This window comes from Geotrypetes seraphini, chromosome 17, assembly GCF_902459505.1.
Source record: "Geotrypetes seraphini chromosome 17, aGeoSer1.1, whole genome shotgun sequence".
NCBI lineage: Eukaryota > Metazoa > Chordata > Amphibia > Gymnophiona > Dermophiidae > Geotrypetes > Geotrypetes seraphini.
Window position 1 is genome coordinate 40,862,810 of NC_047100.1, and position 12,820 is coordinate 40,875,629.

Genomic DNA, 12,820 nt, shown 5'->3' on the forward strand with positions numbered 1-12,820 from the left:
GTAAATGGTCTATATAGCTCGGAGTGTTATTTTGTTTAACTTTGAAAGTAAGGAGCAGAACTTTGAAAATGTCTCTCTTTGATAGGCAACCAATGAGCCTTAGACAGTAGAGGAGTGACATGATCGTATTTTTGGACTTTTGTAAGGAGTTCGATTGCCGTATTTCAAATAAGTTGTAATCTTCTTAATTCTTTTTGCGTTACGCCCTGATAAATAACATTAGTGTAGGAGGTAATTGTCACACTCGCTATTCCTATCAGAAAAGATTTTTTTCAATTCAAACTTATTCAATTATTCAACAGTTGTTCACGTATCCATAATTCAAAGAGTGATCTTAAATTCAGAGATTAATCATTATGGTGACCTCAGCGGCTACACTCTAGCATCATATTTCGTGTAAAGCTAGAGTCATACCGTAGCCAGCCTCCTCATCGGTCCACCGTCTATTTCTTATACTTATTATAATTTTAGTGAGACATGATAGAAACCTTCAAGATCATGAAGGGCATAGAAAAAATAGACAGGGACAGATTTTTCAAATTAAGGGGATCAACAAGTACAAGGTGGCACTCAGAGAAATTGAAAGGGGAAAAGTTTAGAATAAACGCTAGGAAGTTCTTTTTCACACAGAGGGTGGTGGATACATGGAACGCGCTACCGGAGGATGTGATAAACAGGAGCACGCTACAGGGGTTCAAAGAAGCTTTGGATAGGTACTTGGAAGACAAAGGGATTGAGGGGTACAGATAAGAGTAGAGGTAGATTATAGGGATGGGATTAGAAGTAAGTTACAAAATTATCAGGGATCACTGTTCAGGCACTAGGCCTGATGGGCCGCCGCGGGAGCGGACCGCTGAGCAAGATGGACCTCTGGTCTGACTCAGCGGGGGCAACTTCTTATGTTCTTATGTTTTAAACCCAAGATAATTTATCTTATCTAAACTTGGGGCTCCGACGTGAATTCAGCGTTTCGCCAGAGAGCTGCTTCAAGGAGCATCACACCACTATCTCAGTGTAGATCTAAGTATCTATGAATTTAAGATCACTCTTTGAATTATGGATACGTAAACAACTGTTGAATAATTAAATAAGTTTGAATTGAAAAAAATATTTTCTGATAGGAATAGTGAGTGTGGCAATTACCCACTACACTAATATAGCTTCACTCAGAAGAAGAAATTTTCTCTATTTGACTTCATAGGCCAATATAGACTCTGATATATAACATAACTTTATTTTTCTATACCGCTTTAATAAGAAGAATTCTAGGTGGTTTCCACAAAAGAGAGAAACTGGACAAAATAATAAGAAAAGGAATACAGCATGTTATATTAAAAAAGATATAAAAAATTTAAAATTAATGAGTAAAATTAATGTTAAAGATAAAAGCACAAATTATGAGATAAATTTGTCAAATAATAGTGTCTTAATTTCTTTTCTAAAAGCGCCATAGGACAGCATAGCTCCGCTGATATAATTACACAACCAGGACTGTTGTTTGCTTGCTTGAAACGCAAGCATCCTGTCTAAATAAGACCTAAGTTTGCAGCCTAAAATCTTCGGGTAAGCAAATAGGTTACAATTCCTGGTTATCCTCACGGGGTTATATAGCACGAGATGAGATAGCAGGTATGTAGGTGCCAGTCCCCAAACTGACTTAAAAACAGAGGCAAGAGAATTTAAACATTACTCGGGCCTCCACTGGTAACCAGTGCATTACAATAATCCAGATGAGAAGTCATAAAGGAATGAGTTAAGTCACTGGGTGTCAAAGTCCCTCCTAGAGGGCCGCAATCCAGTCAGGTTTTCAGGATTTTCCCAATGAATATGAATGAGATCTATCTGCATGCACTGCATTCAGTGTATGCTAATAGATCTCATGCATATTCATTGGGGAAATCCTGAAAACCCAACTGGATTGTGGCCCTCGAGGACCGACTGACAACTGTGCGAGATGGCTTGACTGTAACACTGTGTGAAAATTCTACAACTGTCCCTGCTCTGCCCATGCCCCTCCCGTGGCCATGCCCCTTTTCAGTGGCTCGCAAACTTTGCAAAGCCACAGCACACTAAACTGGTGGCCCTGGCTCAAGGGCATCCGGAAAAGCGTGGATGTCATGCACATGCATGATGTCATCACGTCAATGTCTGCACATGTGCAAAGGCCCTCCAGGTGGGGCCCTGAGCTGTCAGTGGGGGATACTGGAAGGGAAGAGGCACAGAGAGGCGCAGGGGAGGAGGAGAGGCACTGGCGCCAGCTGACTCCCTACAGGATATGCCTCTCACCACGAGAAGCATGTCCTGTAAGGTGGCAAATGTTACACCGATCTTCAAGAAAGGTTTGAGGGATGATCCGGAAAACTACAGACCGGTGTGTCTGACCTCGGTACCGGGAAAGATGGCAGAGGCACTGATAAAGGACCGCATCATTGTTCACCTTGACGGACACAATCTGATGAGGACCAGCCAGCATGGCTTCAGCAAGAGAAGATCTAGCTTGACGAACTTGCTGCACTTCTTTGAGGGAGTAAACAGGCAGATAGACAAGGGTGACCCGTTCGACATTGTATATTTGGACTTTCAGAAGTCGTTCGATAAGGTTCCGTATGAACTTTGAAAAATAGCAAGCCATGGAATCGAGGGTGAAGTACTCACGTGGATTAAAAACTGGCTATCGGATAGGAAACGGAGAGTGGAGGTAAAGCACAGTTACTTACCGTAACAGGTGTTATCCAGGGACAGCAGGCAGATATTCTTAACGCATGGGTGACGTCACCGACGGAGCCCCGGTACGGACACTTTTTACTAGAAAGTTCTAGTTGGCCGCACCGCGCATGCGCGAGTGCCTTCCCGCCCGACGGAGGAGTGTATGGTCCCCAGTTAAGATAAGCCAGCTAAGAAGCCAACCCGGGGAGGTGGGTGGGTCGTAAGAATATCTGCCTGCTGTCCCTGGATAACACCTGTTACGGTAAGTAACTGTGCTTTATCCCAGGACAAGCAGGCAGCATATTCTTAACGCATGGGTGACCTCCAAGCTAACAGAGAGGGAGGAGGGATGGTTGGCCATCAGGAAAATAAATTGTGTAACACAGATTGGCCGAAGTGCCCATCCCGTCTGGAGAAGGTATCCAGACAGTAGTGAGAAGTGAAAGTGTGAACTGAGGACCAAGTGGCAGCCTTGCAGATTTCCTCGATGGGCGTGGAACGGAGGAAAGCCACAGAAGCAGCCATAGCTCTGACCCTGTGGGCCGTGACAGCACCTTCCAGTGAGAGACCGGCCCGAGCATAACAGAACGCAATGCAGGCAGCAAGCCAGTTGGAAAGCGTCCGTTTGGAGACAGGATGACCTAGACGGTTAGGATCAAAGGATAAAAGGAGCTGAGGAGACAAGCGGTGAGCCCTGGTACGGTCAAGGTAGTAAGCAAGGGCACGCTTACAGTCCAGCGTGTGCAATGCCTGTTCCCCAGGATGAGAATGGGGCTTAGGGAAAAAGACAGGCAACACAATGGACTGGTTGAGGTGGAAGTCCGAGACCACCTTGGGAAGGAATTTAGGATGGGTACGCAGAACCACCTTGTCATGGTGAAAAACAGTGAAAGGTGGTTCGGCGACCAGTGCATGCAGCTCACTAACCCTCCTGGCAGAGGTGATGGCAATGAGGAAAAGCACCTTCCATGTAAGAAATTTGAGTGAAGTTGTGGCAAGAGGCTCAAACGGAGGTTTCATGAGCGCTGATAAAACCACATTCAGGTCCCAGACGACTGGAGGAAGCTTCAGAGGTGGTTTGACATTGAAGAGGCCTCTCATGAACCGGGAAACCAGGGGATGAGCCGTAAGAGGTTTTCCGAGGATAGGCTCATGAAACGCAGTGATGGCACTGAGGTGGACTCTGATGGAGGTCGACTTGAGGCCAGCGTCGGAGAGAGAGAGCAAATAGTCCAGAACAGTTTCCACTGCCAATGAAGTGGGCTCGTGATGATGAAGCAGACACCAAGAGGAGAAGCAGGTCCACTTCTGATGGTAACATTGGAGGGTGGCCGGTTTCCTGGAGGCATCCAGAATACGACGGACAGGCTGAGACAGATTCTCTGCAGAGTTCAGCCCGAGAGAAACCAAGCTGTCAGGTGGAGCGAGGACAGATTGGGATGTAGTAGAGATTGATGCTGCTGTGTAAGTAGAGTAGGAAACACAGGAAGAAGAATGGGCTCCCTGGAGCTGAGCTGGAGCAGGAGGGAGAACCAGTGTTGGCGAGGCCATCGAGGGGCGATGAGAATCATGGTGGCTTTGTCCCTGCGGAGTTTGAACAACGTCTGCAACATCAGAGGTAGAGGAGGAAAGGCATAGAGGAACCGATCCGTCCAGTTGAGCAGGAATGCATCCGGGGCCAGACGATGAGGAGAGAAGAGTCTGGAACAGAACTGGGGCAGCTGATGATTGTGAGGAGCTGCAAAGAGGTCTACTTGAGGAGTGCCCCATTGAGCAAAGATGGAGCGGAGTGTGGGAGGGTCCAGAGTCCACTCGTGAGGTTGAAGGATGCGGCTGAGATTGTCAGCCAGGGAGTTCTGTTCGCCCTGGATATAGACAGCCTTGAGGAAGAGACTGTGGGCCGTGGCCCAGGTCCAGATGCGGATGGCCTCCTGACAGAGGAGGGGAGATCTGGTGCCGCCTTGCTTGTTTATGTAATACATGGCGACTTGGTTGTCTGTGCACAGGAGAAGAACCTGAGGGTAGAGAAGGTGCTGGAAGGCTTTGAGAGCATAGAACATGGCTCTGAGTTCCAGGAAATTGATGTGATGTTGACGCTCCTGAGGGGTCCAGAGTCCCTGGGTGCGAAGATCCCCCAGGTGAGCTCCCCACGCATAGGGGGAGGCATCTGTGGTTATGATCATGGAGTGAGGGGTAGATGAAAGAGTAGACCCCTGGAAAGATTTGAGGAGTTCAACCACCATTGAAGAGATTGCTGAAGAGACAATGTCACAGAGATGGGATGAGAAAGAAGATCTGAGGTCTGTGACCATTGGTTGGCAAGAGTCCATTGAGGTGTCCTGAGGTGGAGTCGCGCCAGAGGAAGCACATGGACCGTCGAGGCCATGTGGCCCAGGAGGACCATCATCTGTCGGGCTGGGATGGAGTGATAAAGGAATCATCTGTCGGGCTGGGATGGAGTGATGAAGGAGCACTTGATGACAGAGGTGGAGCAGGGTCCGTTGTCGGTCGGAGGGGAGAAATGCCCTCATCAGAGTGGTGTTGAGAACTGCTCCAATGAACTGAAGTCGCTGTGTGGGAAGCAGATGCGACTTGGGGTAGTTGATCTCGAATCCTAGGAGATGGAGGAAAGAGATGGTGTGATGAGTGGCTTGTAGCACAAGTGGAGACGTAGGCGCTTTCACCAACCAATCGTCCAAGTAGGGGAACACCTGGAGGTTGTGAGACCTGAGAAAGGCCGCCACCACAATAAGGCACTTGGTGAACACCCTGGGCGATGATGCGAGGCCAAAGGGTAGCACTTTGTACTGATAGTGGCGGTGTTGTATCTGAAATCGGAGGTAGCGACGTGAATTCAGATGGATTGGAATGTGAGTGTAGGCCTCTTTGAGGTCCAGGGAACATAGCCAGTCGTGTTGAGAGAGAAGAGGATAAAGTGTGGCCAGGGAGAGCATTCTGAACTTTTCCTTGATCAGACACTTGTTGAGGTCCCGGAGATCGAGGTCTCCTGTCTTCTTGGGAACCAGGAAGTAGCGGGAGTAGAATCCCTGACCCCTTTGGTATGTGGGAACCTCTTCGATGGCATTGAGAAGAACATAAGAACATAAGAAGTTGCCCCCGCTGAGTCAGACCAGAGGTCCATCCTGCTCAGCGGTCCGCTCCCGCGGCGGCCCATCAGGCCTAGTGCCTGAACAGTGATCCCTGATTAATTTTATAATTTTACCTCTAATCCCATCCCTATAATCTACCTCTACTCTTATCTGTACCCTCAATCCCTTTGTCTTCCAAGTACCTATCCAAATCCATCCCTATAATCTACCTCTACTCTTATCTGTACCCTCAATCCCTTTGTCTTCCTTAGGAGGAGACGGGAGACGGGACTGGGAGGAGTGAGACGTAGACTCTATTGGAGGATTGTCTGGTGGGAGAGTCTGGAAGTTGAGAGAGTAGCCGTGGCGGATGATGTTGAGGACCCACAGGTCTGATGTGATGACCTCCCAACGGTTGAGGAAGAGTTGGAGACGTCCTCCGATTGGCTGAGGAAGAGGTAATGATGGTGGGAGACTGGCTATGCCCTGGAGAAAAAAGTCAAAAGGGCTGAGAAGGTTTTGACGGAGGAAGAGGCTTGGCAGGTTGGTGAGATTGAGAGCGAGCCTGCGTGTGTTGTTGTTGACGAGGTCTGCGAGGCTGCTGTTGGGGCGGGTTGAGGGGCCTGGCCGAGAACCTGCGCTGGTAAGAGGACTGTGGTCTATAAGGACGAGCAGGTGGAGCCTTCTTTTTAGGTTTTACCAGAGTGTCCCATCTGGTCTCATGGGCTGAGAGCTTCTGGGTGGTTGAATCCAGGGACTCCCCAAAAAGTTCATCCCCAAGACAGGGTGCGTTAGCTAGGCAGTCTTGGTGGTTGATGTCAAGATCAGATACCCTCAACCAGGCCAGACATCGCATGGCAACAGCTATGGCAGACGCTCGGGAGGTCAGCTCAAATGAATCATAAATAGAGCGTACCATGAATTTCCGCAGTTGAAGGAGGCTGGAAATTTGTTGTTGAAAGAGTGGAACTTTGCGCTCAGGGATGTATTTTTGTAGGGCGGATAGTTGTTGTACGAGATGCTTCATATAAAATGAGAAGTGAAATGTGTAATTATTCGCCCTGTTGGCTAGCATTGCATTTTGATAAAGGCGTTTGCCAAACTTATCCATCGTTTTGCCTTCTTTGCCAGGAGGGGTGGAGGCATAAACACTAGAACCCTGAGTTTTCTTTAATGTAGACTCAACTAGGAGAGACTCATGGGGCAATTGAGGTTTGTCAAAACCCGGAATTGGGATGACCCTGTATAGGCTGTCAAGTTTACGAGGAGCTCCGGGGACAGTGAGTGGATTCTCCCAATTTTTATAAAAAGTTTCCCGCAGTATGTCGTGGACGGGGAACTTGAGGAATTCTTTGGGAGGTTGTTCAAAGTCTAAGGCATCCAGAAAGGCCTGGGACTTTTTGGAGTCGGACTCTAAAGGAATGGAAAGAGCCGCCGACATCTCTCTGAGGAATTTGGTGAAAGAGGATTGCTCAGGCTTGGAAGCGGTATCGGTCACTGAGGGTTCCTCGTCTGTTGACGATGCGTCGTCCTCGGTACCGGGTGGGGATTCTTCCCATAAGTCCAGGTCCCTGATATCAGTGTGCGCACGCCGAGATGTCGGGATGGTAGGCTCAGTGTGGCGGGTCTTAGAAAAAGACTTGCCAGAGCGCATTGAGACGGTACCGGGAGAGGAAGACCGGTGCTGATCCCGGTCCCGGGAAGAGCGGTGCCGTTCTCGGTCCCAGGGAGACCGGTGCCCTTCCTGGTCCCGAGGAGGATCGACCTCAGAGCGGGTCTGTACCACAGGATGAGAACGGGGTGGTTCAGCCGAGAGGACTGGCATGGAAGTGTTGAGTGGCACCGAGGGGGTGGACACCGGTGGGACGAAGCGATGCTCGGGCCGGTCTGGTACCGAAAGAAGTGGTGCCAAGAGGGTCGGTAACAGGTGCTGGAGTTGTTGCTACAGTTATTCCTGCAATTTGTCTTGGAGTATGGCCGCGATGCGGTCATCCAGGGGTGGCACCGTACCGCTTTTTTCTTTTTCGGTTCCATAGGTGCTGCTCTACGCCCCGGTGATGAGGAGGCCGATGACGAGGCACTCACCGAGATCGGGGCGGAGCGTTTGTGGGGTCGGCGTGAAGCCGGGAGGACCGGCGTCGCCACTGTGGCAGGTGGGCACTCAAGGGAGGTGGAAGGCTTCTTAGCCGGCTTACCTGGTGCCAGCGACCCCGAGGAAGGATCGGGCGTCGTCGAAGTGGTCGGTACCGTCGACCATAGCAGATTCCATAGCAGATCCGGTACCGAAAAGGATGTTCTGCTGGATCTGCCAATTTTTTAAAGTGTGTTTCTTAAGAGTGGCACAGCGGGTGCAGGTGTCAGCCCGATGCTCTGGACCCAAACACTGTAGGCACCAATTGTGTGGGTCAGTGAGGGAGATCGGGCATGCACACCGCTGGCACTTCTTAAAGCCCGGTTGAGGGGGCATGAAGGGAAACATGGCCTCCGCAAAATCAAAACCAGAGGCCTGTATGGTGACAACAGGCCCCTCTGGGGCCGGTTTCAAAAAATAGAGAAAATCGAGAGATTTTTTTTTTTTTTTTTGAATTGAAGAAAAAAGAGAACCCGAAGAAGGAAAAAGAGAAAAAACGAGAAAAAAACGCGAGCGGGAAGGCAAGAAGGATGTTTTCAACGGCCGTTGAAACCACATGCGTCTTCTTCGCTCCGCGGAAATGAAGAAACTGGGGACCACGCACTCCTCCGTCGGGCGGGAAGGCACTCGCGCATGCGCGGTGTGGCCAACTAGAACTTTCTAGTAAAAAGTGTCCGTACCGGGGCTCCGTCGGTGACGTCACCCATGCGTTAAGAATATGCTGCCTGCTTGTCCTGGGATAAATGGACAATACTCAGACTGGAAAAGCGTCACCAATGGAGTGCCGCAGGGTTCGGTGCTTGGACCCGTGCTCTTCAACATATTTATAAACAATCTGGAAATTGGTACGACGAGTGAGGTGATTAAATTTGTGGACGATACAAAGTTATGCAGAGTAGTGAAGACGCAGGAGGGCTGCGAAAATCTGCAACGTGACAAACACGCTCGAGAAATGGGCCGCGACATGGCAAATGAGGTACAACGTGGATAAGTGTAAGGTGATACATGTCGGTAGCAAAAATATTATACATGATGTCTGGGGCGGTACTTGGAGAGACCCCCCAGGAGAGAGACTTGGGAGTACTGGTCGACAAGTCGATGAAGTTGTCTGTGCAATGGGCGGCGGCGGTGGCGAAAAGGGCGAACAGAATGCTAGGAATGATTAAGAAGGGGATCACGAACAGATTGGAGAAGGTTATCATGCCGCTGTACCGGGCCAAGGTACGCCCTCACCTGGAGTACTGCGTCCAGCACTGGTCGCCGTACATGAAGAAGGACATGGTACTACTCGAAAGGGTCCAGAGAAGAGCGACCAAAATGGTTAAGGGGCTGGAGGAGTTGCCATACAGTGAGAGATTAGAGAAACTTGGCCTCTTCTCCCTCAAAAAGAGGAGACAGAGGGGACATGATCGAAACATTCAAGATACTGAAGGGGATAGACTTAGTAGATAAGGACAGGTTGTTCACCCTCTCCAAGGTAGAGAGAACGAGAGGGCACTCTCTAAAGTTCAAAGGGGATAGATTCCGTACAAACGTAAGGAAGTTCTTCTTCACCCAGAGGGTGGTAGAAAACTGGAACGCTCTTCCGGAGGCTGTTATAGGGGAAAATACCCTCCAGGGTTTCAAGACAAAGTTAGACAAGTTCCTCCTAAACCAGAACGTATGCAGGTAGGGCTGGTCTCGGTTAGGGCACTGGTGTATGACCTGGGAACCGCCGCGTGAGCGGACTGCTGGGCGCGATGGACCACTGGTCTGACCCAGCAGCGGCAATTCTTATGTTTTTATGAAACATTCAAGATAATGAAGGAAATAGACTTAGTAGATAGAGACAGGTTGGTCACCCTCTCCAAGGTAGGGAGAACGAGTGGGCACTCTCTGAAGTTGAAAGGGGATCGATTCCGTACAAACGTAAGGAAGTTCTTCTTCACCCAGAGAGTGGTGGAAAAATGATAAAGCTTTGGATTCTTGCCCAGAAATAGCTAAGAAGAAAAATTTTTACATTGAATCAGGTTGGGCAGACTGGATGGACCATTCGGGTCTTTATCTGCCGTCATCTACTATGTCACTATATTGTTCTCATTAAACAGTTTTACTAAAGGGCTACCTAGTGTTCTCTTCAGGACATTACTGCTTCTTATTTTTAAGACCTTGGCATCCAGTGAACCACAATTCATTTCTAGATCATTGATCCCATATAAAACTCAACGCTCTTTGCGATCATCAGATCAAAACTTACTTTCCGTACCTTCATTGAAAATCATAGGGACCAGAAGATTAGACATGTTTACTGTGGGGGGTCCACAATGGTGGAATGCCCTTCCTCAGTACATTAGATCAGAACATGATATTGTAACATTTAAAAAACTTTTAAAAAACCTATTTATTTAAAGATGCCTATAACTCTTGAAACCTTTTTTTTGTTTTAACAACACTATATAGATTGTGCTTTGGTATTTTGTTCCCTTTCCTCTTGTTTTTCCCTTCTTTTCTTGCCATACCCAAAATTGTAACTTTTAACTCCTCTCCTCACCCCTCATGTAAGTATTAATTGAAATGTTATTGTTATTATGTTAAGTTTCTTTATCTATTTTACTTAGACTATGTACATCGCCTAGCAATTGTAATAGGCGATTCATCAAAAGCTTAAATAAACTTGAAACTTGAAAAAGAATTTGTAAAAATTGGGGAAGGCCAATGGCAAGCACTAGAAGCTACTGTGTGCAGTGCAGGTTCATGCAACTGGTTTTGCTTGTCATAAAGTGACTATAAGTAATTAAAATGGGGAATTTTGTTTTTGCATTTTATCAGTGGTAGGCATTTAGGCTCCAGTTCTATTAATGGCGCAAGTATCAATCATATGCCAGGCACTGTTTATGGAATCACGCCTAGCGGTGCCGAAAGAGATCTTAGGTACCGGTAGGCTTTGAAACCTTAGGCGTACTCCATTTATGCCAGGGTTTTCTTGGCCTAAATGCTTGCGCCTAAGTTTCAAGTTTATTAGGATTTTATCTACCGCCTATCAAGGTTATCTAAGCGGTTTACAATCAGGTACTCAAGCATTTTCCCTACCTGTCCCGGTGGGCTCACAATCTATCTAACGTACCTGAGGCTATGGAGAACTGAGTGACTTGCCCAAGGTCACAAGGAGCAGCACGGGGTTTGAACCCACAACCCCAGGGTGCCGAGGCTGTAGCTCCAACCACTGCGCCACACACTCCTTCACGGCCAAGGCCAAGGCCAAAATCTGCCCCTAAACCATGCCTACTTTCTGGTAGGAGCTTTGGAGTAGACGTCTAGCTCAAAGTGGTAGGCACGTACCAAGTTAGGCGCCTACCAGTTAATTGCAATGTAATCATTTTTATAATGGTGCTTTTCAATTAACGGTGCCAATTAAGGCTAATTGAATAATTAAGTTAGATGGTCCGATCTTGGCGCCTAATTTCAGGTGCCATTTATAGAACCTTTGCCTTGGTGCGCGATTAAGTCAATTAATGTGTTATTATTTTAACTACGATTCAAATTTTTAACTCTGACCACAATTTCTCCCCTTGCCTATCTCACGGTCCGGCATCTCTTTTCCCACCTCCCCACGTTTACCTTAAGAGGCCCGGCTCTCCATAGGGTAATTAGCAGGGCAGCAATTCCCACATGCTGTCTGCGGCTGACTCGGAAACCTTCCCCTTGCTGTGTTCTGCCCCTCCCTGACACAACTTCCTGTTTTGCCTTCACATGCCATGATTAATTGCAGTTAAAATTTTTAATCGTTGCCCACCCCTAATTTTTATTGATGATGTATTTGTTTATTTTGAGTATTATATTTGCTGTGAATCACATTGGGTTGAACTTTGTTCAAAGAAGGCAGTATAGAAACTGTAACGTAACACAGATGGAAAGATTTCATTAAATCTTTGCATATAAATGCAATGCTAGTGATTCACTATAGCAGGAATGTTCATTTATTACGTCTTGTTCCATTAAAACACAGTACACTTCTCCCTCTGAATTCGCGAGGGTTAGGGCAGAGCCAGCCCGCGAATATGGAAAATTTACGAATAACTTTTAGAGCCGACACTGACCCACCCCTGCCTCTCTCCTGTGTCCCAGACCTCCCCAGACCTTACCTGGTTGTCTAGCGGTGACACGGGGCAGGAGCAATCTTCCTATACTCCTGCCCCGTGCAGAGCCATCAACAAAAATGGCTGCCGTGAATTCCCGTCATAGTCTCGTGAGACCACGTTATAGTCTCGTGAGATGATGGCTCTGCAAGGGACACGTCAACGCTAGACCACCAGGTAAGGTCTGGGGAGGTCCGGAACGCTGGGATGGATCAGAGACAGCCTTTAAAAACTAGGATGGGACCGGTGCTATTTAACTTATTTATAAATGATCTGGAAATTGGAACGACCAGTGAGGTGATTAAATTTGCAGATGACACTAAACTGTTCAAAGTTGTTAAAATGCATGCGGATTGTGAAAAAATTCAGGCGGACCTTAGGAAATTGGACGACTGGGCGTCCAAATGGCAGATGAAATTTAATGTGAACAAATGCAAAGTGATGCACATTGGGAAGAATAACCTGAATCACAGTTACCAGATGCTAGCGTCCACCTTGGAGATTAGCGCCCAAGAAAAGGATCTGGGTGTCATCATAGACAATATGATGAAACCTTCCACCCAATGTGTGGCAGCGACCAAAAAAAGCAAATAGGATGCTAGGAATTATTTAAAAAGGGATGGTTAACAAGACTAAGAATGTTATAATGCCCCTGTATCGCTCCATGGTGCAACTTCATCTGGAGTACTGCATTCAGTTCTGGTCTCCTTATCTCAAGAAAGATATAGGGTGCTAGAAAAGGTTCAAAGAAGAGCGACCAAGATAGTAAAGGGGATGAA